At 39.4% G+C, this 22,873-nt stretch overlaps 1 protein-coding gene and 1 non-coding gene across 3 annotated transcripts in view; both read right to left on the bottom strand.

The window, feature by feature from the left end:
• Positions 1-22,873, bottom strand: part of GABBR2 (gamma-aminobutyric acid type B receptor subunit 2) — an 842,671-nt gene that overhangs the window by 315,336 nt on the left and 504,462 nt on the right. The window lies entirely within an intron of this gene.
• TRNAG-UCC (transfer RNA glycine (anticodon UCC)) lies at positions 9,867-9,938 on the bottom strand. Its single transcript has one exon. It is a non-coding gene; the product is annotated as a tRNA-Gly (tRNA).

Below are 22,873 nucleotides of genomic sequence, written 5' to 3'. Positions count from 1 at the left end.
TGGAAATGGCCCACCTTGATTATCACTACAAAAGGTTCTGCGCCCCCCCCCCCCCCCGCTCGTAGTAGCTCACATTAAGTGATCACTCTGGTTACAGTGTGTATGGTAACACCCACTGTTTCATGTTCTCTATGTATATAAATCTCCCCACTGTATTTTCCACTGAATGCATCTGATGAAGTGAGCTGTAGCTCACGAAAGCTTATGCTCAAATAAATTTGTTAATCTCTCAGGCGCCACAAGTACTCCTTTTCTTTTTACTACTATGACTACTAGTAGTAGTATACAGTAAATGCTATAGGAATGGGAGAAACAAAACATTTTCAGTTAAGGTTTAAGAAGATGACATTTTTGAAGAGATGAGACACAGAGTGTAACAGGGGACCTGAGGAAGTAAGCAAGCAAGACTTGAACAAAAGGACTCTCTGTATATGAAACTCTGAGGGAGCCAGGGGAAGAACAAAGGAGAAGAAACCACTCACCCAGGGTATCTACATGACTGGCTCATGTCCAGCTGTTGCTAGATATGTAGGGAAATAGCAAATACATTCCCTTGCTTTCCTCCTATGCCTATTTTGACCCCTATGTGTGGAACTACCATCTAGGCCATGTCCCTGCACACCCACTTTTGCCCTTTACAAGTTCAGTTGTGAAGGGTCACCATAATTTTATCTGTAACATACATGGGGCTGTGGAGTCTCTCTGGGTCTTTACTTTTTAGGTGAAATCAAAAGGCAGAACCTTGACTATGTATGGCCCTGAGCCCCCAACATAAGATACCTCAGGGTCAGCTCTATGGGTAAGACTTCCATAAGAATGTTCAGTCTAATCTGAAATGAGTGTAACAATGTGATATAACAAACAGACAATAGGGTGGAGGGGGACTCAAGTGTAATAATAAAAATACGTGGCTACATAGGTCACCTTATATCTATGAAATATCAACTGTCTCTCAACTATTGGCTCATCCGAAAGAACAGGGAACTCTCTACACAGAAGCCTGGCTGGGGAAAGGGACTGGAGTTCCTCAGCCTGGACACATAGCCAAAGGGATTGGAGACTACATCTAAGGGGGAATGCTCTCTGGGAAGGGAGGTCAGACCTCATACAACATACAAGAAGACCAGGATAAGGAGAAAGAAGGCAGGAAGGGTTGCCTAGCCTGAGGATGCTAACCAAACCAAGGGCTCATGAAAGGGTTAAGATCAGGCTAAGGGGGCTGTTGGTTATTTTTCAAAGATATATAACTCTCTTGTGCTTCCAAGAGTAAAAGTGACTGTGGTTAAGAAATTCCTTTGCTAATAGCAGGTAAGTATTATTGCAGTTTTACAGAAGAAAAAACTTGACACACACAGCAGCAGCTTTGAAAAGTATTTTGTTTAGGCACGTAAATGTGCTTTAAGGAACATAACTTTCACCTATGTTTTGGCCTAAAATGACTTACTGAAGGTCACAAAACAATCAGTAGCAGAGCTGGGAACAGAAACTTACTACAGTCTACAGTCATCTATCCTCAAGCCTTTGGCCTGGGACTCAGGCCATCAGTACTGCCCCTATGGAAGTGATATTGAAAGGCATACAGGAACAATAGAGAGATGAGTTCTGTTTATTTGGGCTGCCAAGAAAACAATTCTTAAACTCTTGAGACCCATTTGTTATCCAGACTCACTAACGGTCAGGAAATATATAATTTTCCTTATAGTATTTATTTTATGCTATTTTTTTCTCTCTCACTCATGCACTCTCTCTTGTCATGTGGGAATAAGCCAAGATGAAAATCTCAGATTTTCCATTTCCCTCTGTAGTCAGGCATGCTATACTCCTCTACTCTAAATACTAACCAATGCCCTCTTCTCTATATAAAGTGTTTAGGGATACAGTTTGTAAGAAAGCTGTCATACAAACTAGGTGCCAGCTTCTGTAAACAGTTATGTATGTGCAGTGTTATATTGGAAAAGAAAGGGCCTCCAGGGAGGTGAGAGAACCAGCTTCCAAGAGAGGTCTTGGCTGTGGAAGTTCATGTTATGAATACCCATTACTGCTGCCACTAGGGCTCTGGGAGACCGTGATGGTATTTTGTTCCTTCAGATAAGAGGGTTGCAAACACCACTGCTATTGTTTCATGTTGATATTCTCTGTAGGCCTAGCTGCCCCATTGGTTGACATGATGCATATGCTGCCCTCCTGGAAATTTGTTGCCTCTTATGTTTGGATTTAGTACAGTATTATGGCATTTCTTAGATCACGCCTCAGTGTATAATACCACAGCACACAAAAATCAAATTCAAGAGGCAACAGAAGGCATCCAGGGGCTGCTCCTCTGCCACCAGCATCCCCACCTCCTGAACATCCTGGCTTCAATTTTAACTAGCAGAGGGACTCCAACAGATGAATCTGTTGATCTAAGCTACTGGGCCGTAGGCTCTCTGCCAACCATGACTCACATCCTCAGAGCAATGGCATCTGTTTTCAAACCTGCTACTGCTTGCATGGGCTTCTAGAATCTCCAAACACTAGGGCCTCCTGGGATACTTCCCTGGAGATCAGTCCAAGCCTGTGTAAGGGAGTAATTTGACCATTGGACTTCTTACTATATGTTCCATTCTATGCATCCAATGAAGTGGGCTGTAGCCCACGAAAGCTTATGCTCTAATAAATTTGTTAGTCTCTAAGGTGCCACAAGTCCTCCTGTTCTTTTTACAAACATGAATAAAGATATTTAAGCACATACAGCAAAAATTTGCAGGATGGGGGTCTAATGTTGTACTGTTGTTGAACAACATCTCGTGTTCTTATGAGCTGCAGCTGGAAAATGGACTGGATCTCTATTGTTTTACACACAGTGCTTAATATCTGCTTAATATATAGGTTCCAAAGTGCATTTTACAACTGAGAAACAGCATATTGATTTGGGACTTTACCAGGAGGATTTTGGTTCAATGCAGTAAATGAAGAAAAACATTTTGACAGTTAGGAGTTAAATCCAGATTGTTATGGTGTCTTTAGACCTATATCAATATTAAAAATGATAAATACATTTTACAATGTATAAACTCAGAAATAATGTCTATACTAAAACTAACTTGATTTTTGAATATTTCAAGATTTCAGAGTAAACAAAACCAGCAGAGTTTTCAATTAAAGAGTTTACCAAATTATATGTGAGTGAATACAAGAGAATGGAAATGGCTTAATCAAACTGAGATTGCAGTATAATGCCACATATTACACACACGTATATTTTATAATATAATTACACCATGACCAATCCTTCAATATAATTTCTAATCCCATTACTACCTTAATTGAGTTGAATGTAGTTCAAATTAATAGCTGATCTTTTAGTGGTTACACATTTTAATTGTGATTATCAATTAACATTCTGTGATATACTGTGTTCTTCAGAAAATCAGGGATAAAATTTATAATCCCATACCGAGCTTCATTTTAAGATACTAAGGACTTGATTAAATGAGCTAGGAAATTAGGAGCAAGATTTAGAAGTATTCATGGAACATTCAAATCCTTCATTCATCTTTCATTAAAGTATGCAATAGGTGGATACTTTCGAGTGCTGAATGAAATGATATTTGTGTATGATTTATATATCAGTTTAATGCCTGATTCTGAGCTCTGTCCTTCAGAATGAAAGGCACTATATACATGTAAAATGATCATATTATTACTAGTCAGGAGTCTCAGGATTAAGTGTTTTAATTCTAATGGCTGATATTGTTTCTCCAAACTGGTGTCAGTGACAATGATACCTTGTCCTTGAGGCTCAGCCCTGCTCCCCACCCTTAGAATCATAGAATATCAGGGTTGGAAGAGACATCAGGAGGTCATCTAGTCCAACCCCCTTCTCAAAGCAGGACCAACCCCAACTATATCATGCCTGCAATCTATCTCTGGCTGCCTCCTGCCAATGGAGTGGCTGTGCTCCTCCACCGCTGCGCTGTGTGTGCAGCAAACTGAGAGGTGCTGCGACTCATCAGCACACTCACTCCGCAGCACACATAGCACAGTGAGATAGCAATGGCTGGCAAGAGTGGGGCGCACAGCCACTACTGTGCCAACTGCATGCAGGAAGAGGTGATCAGATACTACCTGACACAACCTGAGCCCAAGAAAATTGGTTGTTTTCAGACCCAACCAGAACCCAGTACTTGTAATCAGGTGTCATTGGGTTCTGGTTGGGTTGCAAGGCTCTAGTGCTTTATATTTGTATGAAACAGATTTCTGCACACACTGAGAGGAAGTATAATGGCTAAAATAGGAAACATCCAGAAATGAACACACTTACCATATTATGTGAATCTTTTGAATTTGTGAAACTGGACTGGAAATTTCATTAGATCAGTTTTTCTTGTGACATGTCACATACTTACTTACCAGGGGGTAGCCGTGTTAGTCTGTATCCACAAAAACAACAAGGAGTCCAGTGGCACCTTAAAGACTAACAGATTTATTTGAGCATAAGCTTTTGTGGGTAAAAACCCCACTTCTTCAGATGCGAAGTGGGGTTTTTACCCACAAAAGCTTATGCTCAAATAAATCTGTTAGTCTTTAAGGTGCCACTGGACTCCTTGTTATACTTACTTACTACTTCCTGTCACGCTAAATGCCATTAATAGTACAGCAGAATGAGCACAGAGTTGGAAGTCAAGGACTTCTGAATTCTCATCCTGACTCTGCCATAAATGCACATTCTTTGGCCTTCAGCACTTAACCTTTCTGCCTTTTTTCCCTCATCTTTAAAATGGAATAATAATGCATAGGGGAGATGCTATGAGGATTAATTATCAGTAAATTTTATATACAGTGCTAAGTTTTATTATTATGACCCTTCTGCATTTTGTCTGAGCAAGAATCAAGAATTGCAGACGTATATGAAAATGAAAAATTGGGGGGGGGAGGGGAGGATGAAAATGTATCCAGTCTCTCTTGCATGTCAAAAACGTTCAGTTTAACTTGTGGACGAAGGGTCGGGGATGCTCTTATACTAGCAAAACTAGTTTGTCACCTCTAATTATAATGAATACAGAACACTACAGTAATTCAAATCCTTCCTTTGCACTCTGACTCTCTCTCTCACTGGCACTTTTCTCCCTCTCCTTTTTCTCCTCCTGTCTCCTTGTCTTCTCTTCCTTCCTGACAGCTACTGTGAAGAATAATTGTTTACCCAACATGACATTTTACTCCTCATTTGAACTGCAATTCTTAATCTCAGCACTATTGTCTTTAAACAAAGAAACTGTTGGAACTGTTTAAAAGTGGATAGAAATACATAAAGAAAGGCTCACTGACTCGTTATTTATAAGCTTGCAGTCGTGACTTCTCTGAGCTAGAAATGTGGGACATAGACTTAATTGTTGATTTGTGGTGAGGACAACTGAAAAGCTTCCTGGTCTATCAGAACAATAATGCATTGTAAATGAGGATAATGTTGATGTGCTACAAGCTTCTGCGAGATACCACAACAAGAAAATGTCTCTGTGGTTATTTTGTACTAAATTAGTTTCTATAACTCTTAGATTACATTACTGAGTTAATGTAAGGTATTTAAAATGGCATTTTTAGCTTTTGCAGTTCAGTGTATTTATTTTAGTAAACAGATTAAAAAGTAAGCAGCACAAAAGATTCTATGATTCTAAGGATGGGGAGCAGAGCTGAGCCTCAAGGACAAGGTATCATTGTCACTGACACAAGTTTGGAGAAACATTATCAGCCATTAGAATTAAAACACTTAATCCTGAGACTCCTGACTAGTAATAATATGATCATTTTACATGTATATAGTGCCTTTCATTCTGAAGGACAGAGCTCAGAATCAGGCATTAAACTGATATATAAATCATACACAAATATCATTTCATCCAGCACAAAAGCAGGACTGGTTAAAGCAGAGCTGTACAAACAACAGTTTTCATAGAACCCATACAAATTTAGAGTGGGTTCTTGGATTCTCCTAATGTTTGTGACTATCAGCTCAGGCTCCGTGCTGATACTGTTCAACCAGACTTCTCCCCAGTTACTTCTTCCCCAACCCTCTTAGGCATGGGCCCACCACCAGTCACAGAGAGGATTTAGCCCTCCCTAAATCCCTTCACTGGCTGATGATTTGGTTCTAAAAGAACTAAATACGTGTATCATGACCTAACAATGAATTAGGATACGCAAGAAAACAGTTAATAAGTACCTGAAGGGTGTAAATGCCAAGGAAGGAGAGGATTATTTAAAAATGAATTTAATCAGGAGCTGAGCTGGGTTAAGGCAATCCAAGGACCCAGGCATGTCCTGACAAGCCCAAGTTGGGCCTCCCCCTTTCTCAGTGCCATGGCTATGCTTCTGCATAGCAGCACTACCTCTCAGTGGGATGGAAATGGCTTGTGAATGATGAATTTTCAGCTACATTGGAAGTAGCTTTGAGTAAATGGATAATTTGGGTTAGTGGGATATCTGTATCACCGACAGCCACATAACCTCTGGCTCATCCATAAAAGCTTAACTGTTAAATTAATAGCGAGGTGCTGCATTCATTGTAGGAATAAAAATCTTTCCAAACTTTGGATGTATTCAAGTAGCATTCCTCTCTTATGTGGCTTCTCATGTATTTAGTTCTGTATCTGGTGTCTCTTACTGATCCTGCCCTTTGGCTCCTCCTCTGGCATTTTCCAAATCTCCTCTGAAATTGATGGTTAAATATTTTCATTGCTGCCAGCAGTGCTGATCTGGCTGAGATCCAGGTATGAAAAGCAATATATAAGTGCTAAAGATTGTTATTAGGAGCCAAGATTTTTAAAAATGGGTGCCTAATATAGGCAGCTAAATCCTGAGTAAGTGGCATGATTTTCAAAAGTGCTAAGCATTTAGCTACTTCTATTGGATTATTATTGTGAGAGAGGGGGACAGCTGGCAAAGAGTGAGGGAATGGACTGCTGAGAAGCTGGCAGGAAAAGGGCCTGCACAGGACACAGTGGTCTGTTCCTGGGGGAAGCACCATGACGGGTTATATAAAGGTAAATAGGGGGTGGGGGAAGCAATGGACTTCTAAGGGAGGTTGTGCAATCCCCATCACTGGAGGTTTTTAACTCATACCAGTCAGGGATGGTCATACCAGGTTGAACTCATACCAGTCAGGGATGGTCTAGGTTTACTTAGCCCTGCCCCAGTGCAAGGTCTGGGACTTGTTGACCTCTCAAGGTCCTTTGCAGCTTAACATTTCCATGATTCTATATATTGTGCCAGGCTTGAAGAGTATCTTGGGGGAGAAGGAAAGTCCAAGTGTCAGGCTACCTGATAAAGGTCCAGCTAGTGGGGATGGAATGAGGAGCGAAGGAGCCTCTTGAAATACTGCCTAAGTAACCAGCTGATTTTACTCCAGGCCTGCATTTCGTCAATGACAATACATAGTAGCAAAGCAAAAAGAATAAATAATAATAAACATAGTATTTTTCTATTTATAAAATCATACATCACTGATGAGGCAAAGGACACAGTAGCTAACTACAGAGACCCCCCAGGGCCTTATGAAGCAGCTATGCAGATCTGTAATCTCTGTTCTTGATGAGATGAAATATTATTTTCAGGGCTTTTTCTATCACCAAATTCTTAATCCGCTCAAATCTGTAGAAGTTATCAGCATCTAAGCAACTGTTTAGAGTGCACCACCTTTCTGAAAGAGTTCAGAGACTTAGAGGCCCTACTTGATTGTGTCCAGTTCAAAGACAATAATTCACCAATTGCATAAAGAAGACATGCCAACACAATTTGTGGTTGCCTCATTAACTTGTCATGTTAACTGACGAGAGTTTCTAAATTTTGCAAAGGAAAATTAACAGCCACAGACTTGCAAACAGAAATAAAGAAAATATTAAATTATATTGAATTTATTCATAATATATAGAAGGCCACAGGGTTTATTCACATGTTTTCCTCCAAACTTGAGGTCTGATTCACCCACATGATAAATTCACCCCTAAATTACTGCTGACTTCAATGAGTCTTCACAAAAGAACCTTTGATAGCTTTTATGGACACTGGCTGTATTCAGCTGAACACCTATATAAAATGTAGTATATGATCCAGCCTATATGTTCTATACTACTCTCAGTACCGAATGCTGCTTTTGTGAAACTTTATCCATCAATTCTGTGAAAGAAATGTAATAGCTCTTGTCATAAATATAAAGGGAAGGGTAAACCCCTTTGAAATCCTTCCTGGCCAGGAGAAAGCTCCTCTCACCTGTAAAGGGTTAAGAAGCTAAAGGTAACCTCGCTGGCACCTGACCAAAATGACCAATGAGGAGACAAGATACTTTCAAAAGCTGGGAGGAGGGAGAGAAACAAAGGGTCTGTGTGTCTGTCTATAGTCTGTCTATATGCTGGTCTTTGTCAGGGATAGACCAGGAATAGAGCCTTAGAACTTTTAGTAAGTAATCTAGCTAGGTATGTGTTAGATTAGGATTTCTTTAAATGGCTGAGAAAAGGATTGTGCTGAATAGAATAACTATTTCTGTCTGTATCTTTTTTGTAACTTAAGGTTTTGCCTAGAGGGGTTCTCTATGTTTTTTAATCTAATTACCCTGTAAGATATCTACCATCCTGATTTTACAGGGGGGAATTCTTTATTTCTATTTACTTCTATTTTTATTAAAAGTCTTCTTGTAAGAAAACTGAATGCTTTTTCATTGTTCTCAGATCCAAGGGTTTGGGTCTGTGGTCACCTATGCAAATTGGTGAGGCTTTTTATCCAACATTTCCCAGGAAAGGGGGGGTGCAAGTGTTGGGAGGATTGTTCATTGTTCTTAAGATCCAAGGGTCTGGGTCTGTAGTCACCTAGGCAAATTGGTGAGGCTTTTTACCAAACCTTGTCCAGGAAGTGGGGTGCAAGGCTTTGGGAAGTATTTTGGGGGGAAGGACGCGTCCAAACAGCTCTTCCCCAGTAACCAGTATTAGTTTGGTGGTGGTAGCGGCCAGTCCAAAGACAACGGGTGGAATATTTTGTACCTTGGGGAAGTTTTGACCTAAGCTGGTAAAGATAAGCTTAGGAGGTTTTTCATGCAGGTCCCCACATCTGTACCCTAGAGGTTCAGAGTGGGGGAGGAACCTTGACAGCTCTGTTCTGAAGTAGCTCAATTTCCTGCCTCTCCTTTCTTAATAGAAGACTTTTCTTACACTCCCCACACAGCTCTTTCTTTGAGTTAAAACACAAAAATTACCTGCTATCTGAAGCCCAATAACATGCTTCTTACTTCTCGAATTCTCACTTACTTCAAACTAATGTTAATAATTTATTCTATATCTTGACTTAGCACAAACGTAATTTAATAAGCCACAGAGAATTATGCAAGTAATTTAGTGAAAATCCCGTCTGAAGAATCTTGAATTTCTGTGCTTCTTGCAAGAAAGGTTTTTTTGGAGGGATCCATGTTTTATTAATTCAGTTCTACAGCAGAAAGCGCAGAAATCCTGTGAAGATCATGTTACATAGTATTACCACAACTCATTGCTGCTGAGAGCACATCATGCTTACATTATATTATTACAGAATTTATAGCATTCACTGATAAAAACTATACTTAAAGTTGAGAAGGCCATATTGGTTTAAGTCCATTCAATCATAACTTTCTCAAAATGTTTGTTTTTGGACTGAAGCTTCAAACTTTTCATAGAATATCAGGGTTGGAAGGGACCTCAGAAGATCATCTAGTCTGACCCGCTACTGAAAGCAGGACCAATCCTGAATTTTTGCCCCAGATCCCTAAATGGCCCACTCAAGGATTGAATGCATAACCCTGGATTTAGTAGGCCAATGCTCAAACCACTGAGCTATCCCTCCCTCCAACAAAGGAGAAAATCCATTATTGCATTGACTGGGAATCAAACCCAGGTCAACTGCTTGGAAGGCAGCTATGCTCACCACTATACCACCAATGCATTTTCATGTCAGCCAAAGCTTAAGTGACATCAGTTTAGCCATTTTTGAGTTAAGGAATTGTGAATGAAATACACATTTCTCTGCTTATTAAAAAAATCTTGCAACTTTATCTATCAAACAAAACACATAGTAGAATATAAAAGTTCGAGATGTTTGTATTCCACATTGAGGAATGAGATCCTTCCTAAACTGCGGTGGGGGCGGGGGAGGGGGAGGTGGTGTGAATCATTCTAAAAGTTAAAGCTTTACAATTATTTATTTGCACATGCACAGTATTAACTCAGTTCACGACTAAGTACTGATATAGTGTGTTTACTGTACATATGCTAAGACGACCATAGAGTGTCTGGCATACACAGCTGATTGGATTTTTCACTTTACCTCTTCAATACTGATACTTATGTAAGAGTGTGACAAAGCAAAATCTTCCTTGTCAACATGGAGAGCTCAGCATGCAGCATAAATATATCTTTCTTGTTTTCTTTTAAGCTATTAGATTAAAACAAATGCTAAAATGACTTTATGATTGAGAAATTAAAAGCCAGGATATTCAAAAGTTTGGATTCTTAGAGTATCATATAAAGGTGTCAGCCAAATTCTGCATTCAGTCATTGTGGAGTACATCCAGAGAACTTAATCTGAAGTCAATGGAGATTGAACACAGAGTTCTAAGGATGAGTACTGGGAGGAGTTTGCATCACCTGTACTTTAGTAACTCCAAAATAAAATAAGTTCTCCATAAAATCCCTTTTGGGTGATACTTCCTGCAGTGTCTACTCTCCACAGTAGTCTCCAGCTATAGCACCGATGGCCTCCCGGTAACACTGTGGGAATGTCAGCCATCCCAGGATGTCTAACCAGGTATCAAGCTTTGAGAATGTCAGCCGAGTCTTACCAGGTATCAAGGTTTGTCTTTTAGTTAAAAAGTGGATGTAAATTGTGGGAAGCGTTACTGAAAGGAATGCTTTAAGAGACCAATCCTCTAATCCTGGTTTACTCCAGACTCCTTGGGTCTCTAAGATCATCTCGACTGAACACCAGTTGGCCTATCCCCACTACTAACAATTTTTCCTTTCTGTTTTTTTCTCAGTTAGGATGTTTATTTTGGAAAGTTCGAGAACCTTATTTATTAGGATTACAGATATCTCTCCTTCAGCAGCAGAATAAATTTGTGATTGCTAAAGCAATAATGTAAAATATGGGTATGTGCTCTGAGTTGTTTAAACCTGAGTACAGTGACTTCTCAGACAGACTTCAAACATACAGTACAAGAGGCCAAATTGTTTCATTTACATGCTGTACAATGTCATTAACTTCAGCGAGGTTCCATGGGTTGTAACGCAAATCAGTATTTGGTCCAAAATCCTTCAAAAATTCCATGGCATATCTCTGGAAGAAGATATCCAAATGGTGAAAACTCTTTCCTCAGAGGACTTGGAAATGTTGAGGACCTTTTAGTTTTGCTTTTCGTTGTTGTTTGCTTTTGTACCTAAAATATACTGACTTTTTTAAAATGTGAGCTATAGTACATTCGACTGGATCTCAGGGGTGTGATAGTTTTCATCTCCTGAGGTGGGTGTAATTTGTTTTAGGAGAGAAAAATGAATGGTCAGAAACACAGGTATAATAAATTAGTCCCCTTTACTTACAAATTTACTATTCCTGCTAATATAGCTTTGAACAGTGTTATGAATTAATAAGAAAATCAACAACAGTATCCTCACTTGCACATGTTCTCAGAACAACAGGCCAGTTTCTGCTGTCAGTTATACTTGTATATCTCCAGCTGAGTACATGAGTAAAACTATGAGTAGAATTTAGCCCTGATTCTCTACCGTTATCAACTCAATGGTCTCCATTGTCTCTCTGTCAAATATCAGTGATTTAAACTAAGCTTGCTTTAGTGGAGTCTTCTTTATGTTTTAACTCTTGACTGAAAGACTCACCTATGGATGCAAAATGGAAGACAGTGTTCAAGCTGGACTTTAATTTTTTAAAATAATAACAAGAAAAGAAACAAGAATACACTTATAATATCCAAGCACGCCCTTTGAACATCAATATATATATATTATAGGAAGGCTTGTTAGCTTTACAGTAAGTATGGTGGAGGAATTTGTATTGCTATATCAGTATTTTAGGGTCCTGTGATGGGACAGCTGCCCCTCACTTGCAAAAAATAGGGGTTAAAAGCAGCCCTAGGGAGACTGCACCAGAAGTAGACAATCAGAGGAGGGCTGAGAGGAGCAGCCAATCAGGGCCAAGTAGACCCATATAAAAACGGGAGCTGCAAGGCAGAGGAGGGCAGTTCTCTGCTGGGAGTCCAGAAAGGACGGTCGGTCGGTCGGTGTTCCTGATGGGTTGAGAGAACCGCCAGCACCCTGGACAGTGCAGTGCTGCAAACAGAGGACCTGATACAAGGGTGGGGGTTGCAGATGGAGGCCCTGATATAAGGGTAAGGAGGGTTGCCAGAGACACTTGGGAAGTGGCTAGACTGTAAATGGCAGTTTGCTACTGAGGGGAGGTGGCTGAACAGCAGACAGCAGGTCCCCCTGAAATGGTGTGGGTGTGGTGGCGGGGGAAGGAGCCCAGAGTGGGGCATGGCTGGAGGGGTGTGTTGCTGAAGATGACACACTGGCTCTTAGAGAGATGTGGGCCCAAGAGTGGGAGTCATGGCAGCAATATAGCACCCAAATGGGGTGCACTCAACCACAGAGCTAATTCTCAGGACAGGCTGAGGGCATCCCAGAGTGGTAAGTGAACCATGTTACAGGCCCTGATCGTCTTTTGTAGCTGAAAAGTACAACTGATTGGAAAAGCTTAAGCAAAACCATTTTCCATCACAGCATGCAGTTCAATCAAAATTGAAAAACTTCACATAATTATGTGAATTTCACTTAAATTTCATTTCAGGGAAAAAATGTGGTAAAGTTATGACAGTGTCAAAATGTTCCATTTCCATTTTTGGGGAACAAAACATTTCAATTTTTCCTTTCAAAATGACTTTGACTTTTTGTATTATATTATAATGTATTTTATTTAAAAAATTGAAACTGAACTGAAATACTTAAATTTTGTCCAAATGAAGCATTTCAATCAAATGGAAACTTTCAGAATTTTCTTTCACAGGGAAATTATATATTTTCAGGTTCATTCCTAATTGGAATGAAAACAAATCTTGAAACCTTCAGCAGAATGGAAATTCCATTCTCCATACAGCTTTGCTGAAGTGTGCATCCCAGGGATTCAAAGGTGGATTTAAGCCATCTTTTGCACACCACTGATGCTGGCCCAGCTGTGTACTGGGTCAGACCCCAGAGTAAATTAGTACACACTGTGGGATTTTCTGACTTGTGATGACAGTCAGTGGCCTTGAGCAGATGATATAGCAGCTGGAGATTGCTGGGGCATTTGGAAGCCCCAACCACACCTCTTTTTCCTCAGCTTTGACCTTATGCTGGCTGCATGAGGGATGGAGATGGCCTATGAACTCTTATGCTCTGTGCTATCAAAGGCTCCACCTAAATGTGGAGATCCTCCAGTTGAACCTCTGACTTTTAAACAACAGTTCAACCAGTGATTTAACTAATCAAATAAAATCTCAGTGAAAGAGACCAAATAAACTTGTTCTAGACAGTATAGTCCACTATTTTGCAAATTCAAGTCTAGTTCTGGCAATCCCACTGATTCTTGTTGTGTTTTTTTTTTTTGTTTCACCATAGTACCTAGAAGCCCCAGCCATGATCAGGCCTGTTGTGCTAGATGCTACACAAATATATATTGAGCAACAGTTGCTTCCCCAGAGTTTATACTCTATGTAGATGAGACAGAGAAGGGGTGGGAGGAGAAATAGAGGACAAAAACATAAAGTGACATGCCTAATGTGACACTGAAGGTAAGTGGCAGAGTTGGGATTAGAAACCAGGCCTTGTGGGTGTTGGCCCAGCACCCTATTCACTGGAGCATGGTGCCTTTACTAACATTGATATAAGTCTAGTGATGCTGTCCCAATGAGCTTTCAAATCCAGGGCAGTAGCTGTTTTAATGACTACATATTTTCCTTAGCAGTTCAGGCACTTTATTCTTGAATATATACTTTTTCTGTTCTGCTGTGCATTTTGTAGCCATCTTTTTAAAATGAGACTTTGTGCTCTTTACATGTTCTACACAGTTATCATGAACCACCAACCAGTCTTAATTTTCTAACAGAAGTTCACTGATGCATCAAGCAAAGAATAAAGCTTAATTGAGACATGTTTCGTGTAGTCTGTGCAGTTACTCTGTTTAGCTCTACTTTCTGTTTTAAACACCAGTGTTTATGTGCAGCTCTCTCAGAAGCTAAATACTGCACCATCATTTATCACTGGAACTGTCACCTGTGACTGATCCTGCTCATGTTGCAAAACTGACTGAGTTTCTTTGCAGTGGTTATGTCTTTACCTTTACATGTTTATGCATTATTCAAAGCAATAGGAGCTATAATGAAGGGGAGAGAGAATGAAATCTCAGTTAAAGATTTCTGGTAAACATAAAATATAAGTGGTTTTTGTTTTTGTTAGAGGGTCAAATTTCACCACTCTCAAGGTAGTAATTGGGATAACTGGCATGATTTGTGGCCAAATTGTGTGTAATCACAGCTATGCAATCTGTAATATCTAAAGTGCAAACACAGTTTCCAGGTCGTGGATTTGTTTTTATTTTATAACAGATCTTTGTTGTAAAACAATTATTATGAAAGGCTTCTCATTATTTTGTTACATTATGGCTCAAAACCTTGGCTGGTGTAACTCCATTTTCCTCTGACATTCCCTCCACCACACTCCCCCTTGTTCCCATGAAGCTCTGCAAGCCAGAGAATTGCAGCATGCATATTAGTTGAAGAATATTGAGGATTGAGTTACCTCTAATATGCAATGACACTCTTTAAGAATGACCTTGCATATTGCTCTGGCCTTGAGTACGATCATAATAATTAGATACGAGCAACTAACTGCTTAGTTAAAACCTAATTTTAAAAAAAGTTAGTGGTAGTGATGATACAGATTTTTGTGAATTTTCTAGTTCTCCAGTGAACTATGATACTTTTAGCGACAGGGGCTCCAAGAAGGTTATGGTCTCAACAAAAGCTTCAAGGGCTAACTTTGAATGATTTTTAACTCAAACAAATTAACAGTTGTAAATCTTCATAATCATGCTTTACTCAGATTGTGCTGTAAATTTGGGGCGGATAGTCATATTGTTTCATAAAGCTGAGTTTGCTTTACATGCAAATATTAACACAAACTTAACTGTGGAATTTGTTATGCTTCCATTACATACATAGAATATAATTTTGTTGTCCTGCTATACCTCTAGCTACTGGTAGCAGACTTCCAGGGTTTTTTAGGTCAGTTTCCATTTGGATCTGAAATTGGTGATACTGTGTCAGGTATTTTCTCAGCATAAATTGTTTATTTACAAAATGTAAGTAAGTCCTGTTCCTCTGGGCAAAGGTGGTACCAAATGGTACTCGGGCAACTCCTTCATGCAAACACATCTGGTAAGATACCATTGCCCTGTCCCCAGAAGCCACTGTCTTGCCTCTAATTCTATTCAGGCTCTCACCATTTAACACAACTTCTTTCTGTCCCAGGCCCTTGGTTTTACACCTGGGAAACACTCAGTCAAGGTGGCTGACTGAGACCTCCTGGGCTGACCTGGTGGGTCTGGGCACCTGCCCTCCCTTTTGTGCAACTACTCTGCAACACCGAGGAGCCTCAGAGCTTCATCTTCCAGACACAGGAGAGTGGTCTAACCCACATCATACCTTTAACTTTCTAGGTGCAGTTACCACACAGGGTCTTCACTGTTTTTATAGGGAGATTCAGTCTAAATTTATAAATCAATTACTTCTAATGGGCAAGCCATACCAGTGTGTTATGGTTCATACTACTTACTATGACCAAACTGAAAAATGCAGGAATTTGAAATGTCTGAAACATTTGTTTATCATAGGTTCATTGTTTCACAGGCCAGTACTTTCATAGATTCATAGGCCAGAAAGGACCATTGTGATTCTTAAGTTTGACCCTTGCATAATACAGGCCATAGAATATCACCCAGTAATTTTTACATCAGCACATATTAATCTTTCGTTTGAAGTGGAGTGTTTTATTGGCATTCTGACACTATGGATTATGCTGCCACAGGATGTTGTCTTTTTTAAAAAAGACAGAAAATCATAAAGCACAAATGTCATTTCTACTAGTAATATTTAGCACTTATATAGCAGTTTTCATTTTCTCAGTATTTTACAAGCACACTAACTATTTGCACTTCTACAGCCTTTTCCATTTGGGGCACTCAAAACATATATCTAATTTTCACAACTTCTTAGTGAGGAAGGTACAACAATTGAAATATTTCCTATGATGCGCACTGCAAAAATCAGATTGAATAAGATTTTTTTATTTGAACTTAAGACATAAAAATCTTTGCAAGTGCAGTCATATGATGATTAAAATGAATCAGACAGCCTAATTTTTAAAACTGCACATACTAAATTATACAAGCATTTTGTATATATTGCACATGCTTTTGCATGTGCCTTGTCGTAAGCACACAAATTTCAACATGCATTCACAAACATGATTTGCAAATACATACGTACAGTATTTGTGTATATAAATCAGAATTTGTACTTTGTATACCTGAAAGCAGTGCTTGTTCAAAAGTGCCTTTTCTAGTATAACAAACCTTTTTATTAAAAAATGCTTCATAAAATCTTTGACTGTATGGTGTATGTATGCAATAAGTGTAATCCAGAGCCTCCCGAAATTAATGGAAAGACACCCTTTAATTTCACAAAAAGAAAAGGAGGACTTGTGGCACCTTAGATACTAACAAATTTAGCTTTTGTGAGCTACAGCCACAAGTCCTCCTTTTCTTTTTGCGGATACAAACTAACACGGCAGCTACTCTGAAACCTTTAATTTCAGTGGGCTTTGGATCTGTAACCAAAAGAACAAGAGAAATTAATACCTTTGGTGTGGTGACATTTAAAATATGTACAAAAGCAGGTCTTTCATATTATCAGTCAGGTTACAGGATTGATCCTACATGTCCTGAATGTCTTCAGCTCCCATTCAAATCAGTCTTTTGGGATCTGCTCAGCACTTCTCTGGATTAGGCTCATAGAGTAGAATGGTAAAACTCACTATTAAATAGCCTAATGACAATTTTCATGTACACTTCTGTAATTCATCATACCACAAGCTGTCACCAATTAAAACCAGCTTACTGGTTTTAAAACCTTGTGTACTCATTAAAATGAATGTCAGAGCTGTATTCTCAGATGGTTGACCCGCTTCTGACTCAATTTGACCCAATTTACTGTGATTCTTTCTTTTAGTACCATTGATAGTATATCCGCTGATAGATTTTTATCCATCTAACAGATCAGCTATTGATTTTTTTCAATGGAAGATTACTTTTCATACAATCACTTGTATTGAAAGAGATCTACTTCTTTGGTGCCTGGGGATGAAAGAGATACCCACTGTCTTGATAGGTGGGTAGCTAGCTAGCCAATTCTTAAATCCCTCCAGTGACAGGGACTGTACAATCTTCTTTGGCAGCTTGGTCTATTGCTTGACTATACTATATAGTTGTATAATTTATGCTGATACTTAGCATAAATATTTTACTTCTTGCTGTCCTTATATAATTGTAGACTGAGGCAAAAAATCCTATCCTTGAGAGTAGGAGTTAAGATGTGGTACAGGAAGAGAAACCTACCACAAGTATGGTCCAAGAGCCACCCCCCTTCAATTTCAGAACTGTGTGGGATACCCTCCTCATTTTTGGAGTGTCTCTGCTTCCCTATCAGCCTCCAATAACAGTAGTTCAGAAATATCAGATGAGAACGATCCCCACTACACAGTCATATCATCTAAAGCAGTTGCTCTCAACCTTTCCAGGCTACTGGACCCCTTTCAGGAGTCTGATTTGTCTTGCATACCACAAGTTTCACCTCACTTAAACTACTTGCTTACAAAAATCAGACATCAAAAATACAAAATGTTAAAGCACACTATTACTGAGGAATTGCTTGCTTCCTCATTTTTACCATTTATAATAAAATAAATCAATTGGAATATAAATATTGTACTTACATTTCAGTGACTATTATGTAGAACAGTACAAACAAGTCTTTGTCTGTATGAAATTTTAGTTTGTACTGACTTTGCTAGTGCTTTTTATGTAGCCTGTTGTAAAACTAGGCAAATATCTAGATGAGTTGATGTATCCCCTGGAAGACCTTTGCGTGCCCCCAGGGATACACATACTCTGGCTGAGAACCACTGATCTAAAACAAAGGGGTTACCTGAAGAAATGCTTTAACAAAAAGCACAGCTATTTGCCAGTTTTGCAGGGAGTGTGATTGTTTTTGACCCTTTTATGGATGTGGGAGAGGAGTCTTTGTGCCCTCCCCTGCCCAACATTGGGATAATTTAGCACCAAACTGGGTGTTTATGTTGGATTTACACTGAAGGGTGGATTTATTAAGTTCATTAAACATTCCATGAACATCAACTAAAGAACTGTACAGATATTTTCTGCCTGGCATCATTGCTAAAGAAAGTCAATGGACATTGACTTTATTCAGCAATAATATTAATGGACCTGAAGAGTTAATTGAATTATCTATTTCTGTCCACTCCTATGAGAGCTGCTCCTTAGATATATCCCAAAAGATACAGGAAGAAAGAATTGGAATTACAGAGATAAAACTCATCTACTTAATTTCTGCTTATTTCCTCCCCTCCTTTTTTCCACATTAGTCTGTCTGTTTCTATCTTAGTCCCAAAAATTATTGTAAACGGTTTGACTAAAGGAGGGTAATGCTAATTAAATTATGAAACCTAGCAAATTTGTGTTTCTCTCTTTCTGCACAGACTCAGGGTGAAATCTTGGCCCCATTGGACTCAGTGGTAAAATGAGGCCAAGATTTTACTCTCCAGGTTTTATCATAACAAGCAGCTGACTAAAAGCAACTATGTGACCAAATTTTTTTTATTTAGTTGAAACTAAAACACAAGACAACAGTGTTAGAGGATACCTAACTAGCTAAGTTAATTAAAGATGCATTTGCTGATTTCAGATGTTCATAACTTCAAAACTACTGATCTAGATTTCTTCAAACCTCACTTGTTCTGAAGACCATAGTAGGATTTAAAAAAACACAAATCTGAGAACTGTATGTGCTGTAGCTCTCTGCATGCAAGAATGGGTATGAAATTCCAATTTATGCATTCTATATCATATAATTTGACAAGGAATATATAATGCTATAAAAGGGGCCATGATGTAAGCACAGGAGGGCAGAATTAATGTGGAGTTCTTAACTTTAACCCTATTTTAATGACTTTTGAGTGCTTGAAGGTTGCATTAACACCAGCTTTCGGCATGAATATAAAATATAATGTAACTATGAGCAAAAAGGAAGATGGGTTTACAAAGACCACCTGACGAATGATTGTGATTGCTTTTTTAGTGACAATTACAAACCAAGGGATGAAAGGAAGGCAGTAGATGGAATATAGCTGGATTTTAGTAAAGCAGTTGACACAATGTCTCACTATCTTACTCTGCAAATTCATTCAAATTGGCTTGGCTTGGGGGGGAGGGATAGCTCAGTAGTTTGAGCAGGGTTGTGAGTTCAATCCTTGAGGGGGGCCATTTAGGGATTTGGGACAAAAATTAGGGATTGGTCCTGCTTTGAGCAGGGGATTGGACTAGTTGTCTTCCTGAGGTCCCTTCCAACCCTGATATTCTATGATAAACAATACCACATGGATTGAAAGCTGTCTGAATAACTAAATCAAAGATAATGATGCAATGAGCAATATCAAGTTGTAGGGTGCCACAAAGAATCAGTTTTAAATCTGTTTTTTTAAATAAACTTCTGTCATAAATATAAAGGGAAGGGTAAACCCCTTTAAAATCCCTCCTGGCCAGAGGAAAACTCCTCTCACTTGTAAAGGGTTAAGAAGCTAAAGGTAACCTCGCTGGCACCTGACCAAAATGACCAATGAGGAGACAAGATACTTTCAAAAGCTGGGAGGAGGGAGAGAAACAAAGGGTCTGTGTGTCTGTCTATATGCTGCTTTTGTCAGGGATAGACCAGGAATGGAGTATTAGAACTTTTAGTAAGTAATCTAGCTAGGTATGTGTTAGATTATGATTTCTTTAAATGGCTGAGAAAAGAATAGAATAACTGAATAGAATGATGTGCTGAATAGAATAACTATTTCTGTCTGTGTATCTTTTTTGTAACTTAAGGTTTTGCCTAGAGGGATTCTCTGTTTTGAATCTAATTAACCCGTAAGGTATCTACCATCTTGATTTTACAGAGGGGATTTCTTTACTTCTATTTACTCCTATTTCTATTAAAAGTCTTCTTGTAAGAAAACTGAATGCTTTTTCATTGTTCTCAGATCCAAGGGTCTGGGTCTGTAGTCACCTAGGCAAATTGGTGAGGCTTTTTACCAAACCTTGTCCAGGAAGTGGGGTGCAAGGTTTTGGGAAGTATTTTGGGGGGAAAGACACTTCCAAACAGCTCTTCCCCAGTAACCAGTATTTGTTTGGTGGTAGCGGCCAATCCAAGGACAAAGGGTGGAATATTTTGTACCTTGGGGAAGTTTTTGGTAAAGATAAGCTTAGGAGGTTTTCATGCAGGTCCCCATACCTGTACCCTAGCGTTCAGAGTGGAGGAGGAACCTTGACAACTTCATTACTATCCTGGCAGAGGGGATAAAATAACAGATGCCACTGAAGACTAGATTGTGTTTGTAATGTGTAGTGTGGATATGCCTTTCCTCAGGAGGAGCATTGAGAAGTTTGTGATTTAGGCAGGCACAATCTCTCCAAGTGCAGCTCTGTGCCCAGCAAGGGTGCACACTTGGGACAAGCCATTAGTATGGAAGAGACTCCTTCGGTTGGTTAGCTGGCTCCACTCGTGGCTGGTGGTAGAATGTTCATGAGTCAACATAGATAAACTCAAGACAATACAGTATATCTAGAAAAAAAAATTAAAATCTAATAGGCCAAAAAGAGTACCCTGCCTTTTTCCAGTGTGCTGGGAAAACTGTCTCCTCTTCTTGTGATGTCTAAATGCGGCTGAGATATTCTGAAAGCAAGAGCTGCAGATGCAGACAGTCTGTCTCTGGGAGTGTTGAATGAGAGAAATGTGCTGTATAGAGCACCCATGCCTACTTTGAAAGGAGACGGATGCACTTCTGCCAGTATCTGACAGACACTAGCAAGTGCACATGGGGGCCCCCATTCTTTCCAAGTTATTCTTCCAATATAACTATCTATGCCCTCATGGATGTGAAGTGCTGCCAGGCACACTAGTGGAACTGTGCTGGATTGGTGCTTTGTGGGTGGCAGGAAGGAGTTTTCTCAGCCCTCTTCCCACATCCAAGCAGGACCACCAAAATTTTGCTTGCTGTAAGGGCCCCAGGCCAGTTCTCATGGATAAATTCAATCTTGCAGACCATTTCAGATATATAGTCCAGCTGGACACTTATACTCCCGGACAAAATTCTATGAGATAGCGTTGGGGAACTTCTAGCCTCACAGGGCTGCCCCCCAGACTAAATCCTTCCCGTAAGTGATTATATAGCTTGAAAAATCATACCGTAATTCTGGTAACAAGATCCCCCTAGCAGATCATAATGTCCAAGGGAAGGAGAAAATTGGAAAACAGTAATGCCTAGAGACACATGTTGGCACATTGCAGCCACAAGGCCCACGTGGGCTGCCCAATTTTGGCTAGTTCAGCCCCACAGAAGAGCCAGGAGTTTGGGTTTGCTCCGTTCTAAGCCATCTAATTTTGGGGGGTAGGGGGGTGGAATTTTCAAAAGCATTTAACTGACTTAAGGGAAGAAGCCTCATTGACTCACATAGGCTCTTTTGCAAATTCTACACTATTGTTTTCTATAGGACTTTCCCCATACACATTGTAGACAGCTGACAGGTAATTCAAAGAAGTAAAACCCAGGTAACATAATAGACAGACACAATAGATATAGAAAAATTCTGAAGGTGTTTGAAGAATTATTATTAATACAGCAATAGTGTCCAGTGGCCCCCAGTCGGGATTGGGGCCCTATTTTGGTAGGTGCTGCACAAACGCATGTAGTCATGGTAGTGCCTTCAAAAGTTTATGACCTAATGTAACATAAGGTGTAATAAGTGTGTGTGACAGCAGTAGGAGGGTGAGGAGAAAGGAGACAGTGATAAGACCACATGATTACATAGGATATCTGTACAAATCATATATAATATATATATTTAAAATCATAATTTAAAAATTTCTGTAAAAACCTTAATTGCTCATACTCCTTTGACATTTGCCTCCAAGTTAAAATAAGTGATTCTGGGGTTGCTACTCTTATTTTTATTTCGTATTTGTTTCTTTTCCCCCCTTCCATTTATAACCAACCCTCTACCTAGCACTATTCATTCTTTACAAAAAATCAATATCTATCTTTAAATCACCTTAACAATTCACACGAATTGGAGCTCCTCTGTCTTTTTGCAGAGTGCCCGCTCCATTGCGGGGAGGGCACACACCAGGATTCTCCCTGCTGCTGTCCAAGAGCTGGGAGAGGGGCCATGTGGTGTCAAGTGCAAGAGAACAAGGATGAGCTGAGACCTTATATACTATGTTTCAACATGCATGAATTTCAATAGTTGAAGACTTGATTTTCTTGTGGAACTAGACATTATACATTGCACAATTATACATCTTTAACAACTATAGCAGTTGTTACTATGATAATGCTCCAGCATATAATATCTATAATTTACAAACTGTGGGTGGAGTGAAAGTCACTCCATAATTAAGGCTGCAAATGAATTTGCATTGGCAGGTAATTTTGGCCTC

The sequence above is a fragment of the Lepidochelys kempii genome, chromosome 2, assembly GCF_965140285.1.
Source record: "Lepidochelys kempii isolate rLepKem1 chromosome 2, rLepKem1.hap1, whole genome shotgun sequence".
NCBI lineage: Eukaryota > Metazoa > Chordata > Testudines > Cheloniidae > Lepidochelys > Lepidochelys kempii.
Note: the sequence above shows the minus strand (reverse complement) of the source record. Positions and strands in the feature narration are given on the sequence as shown.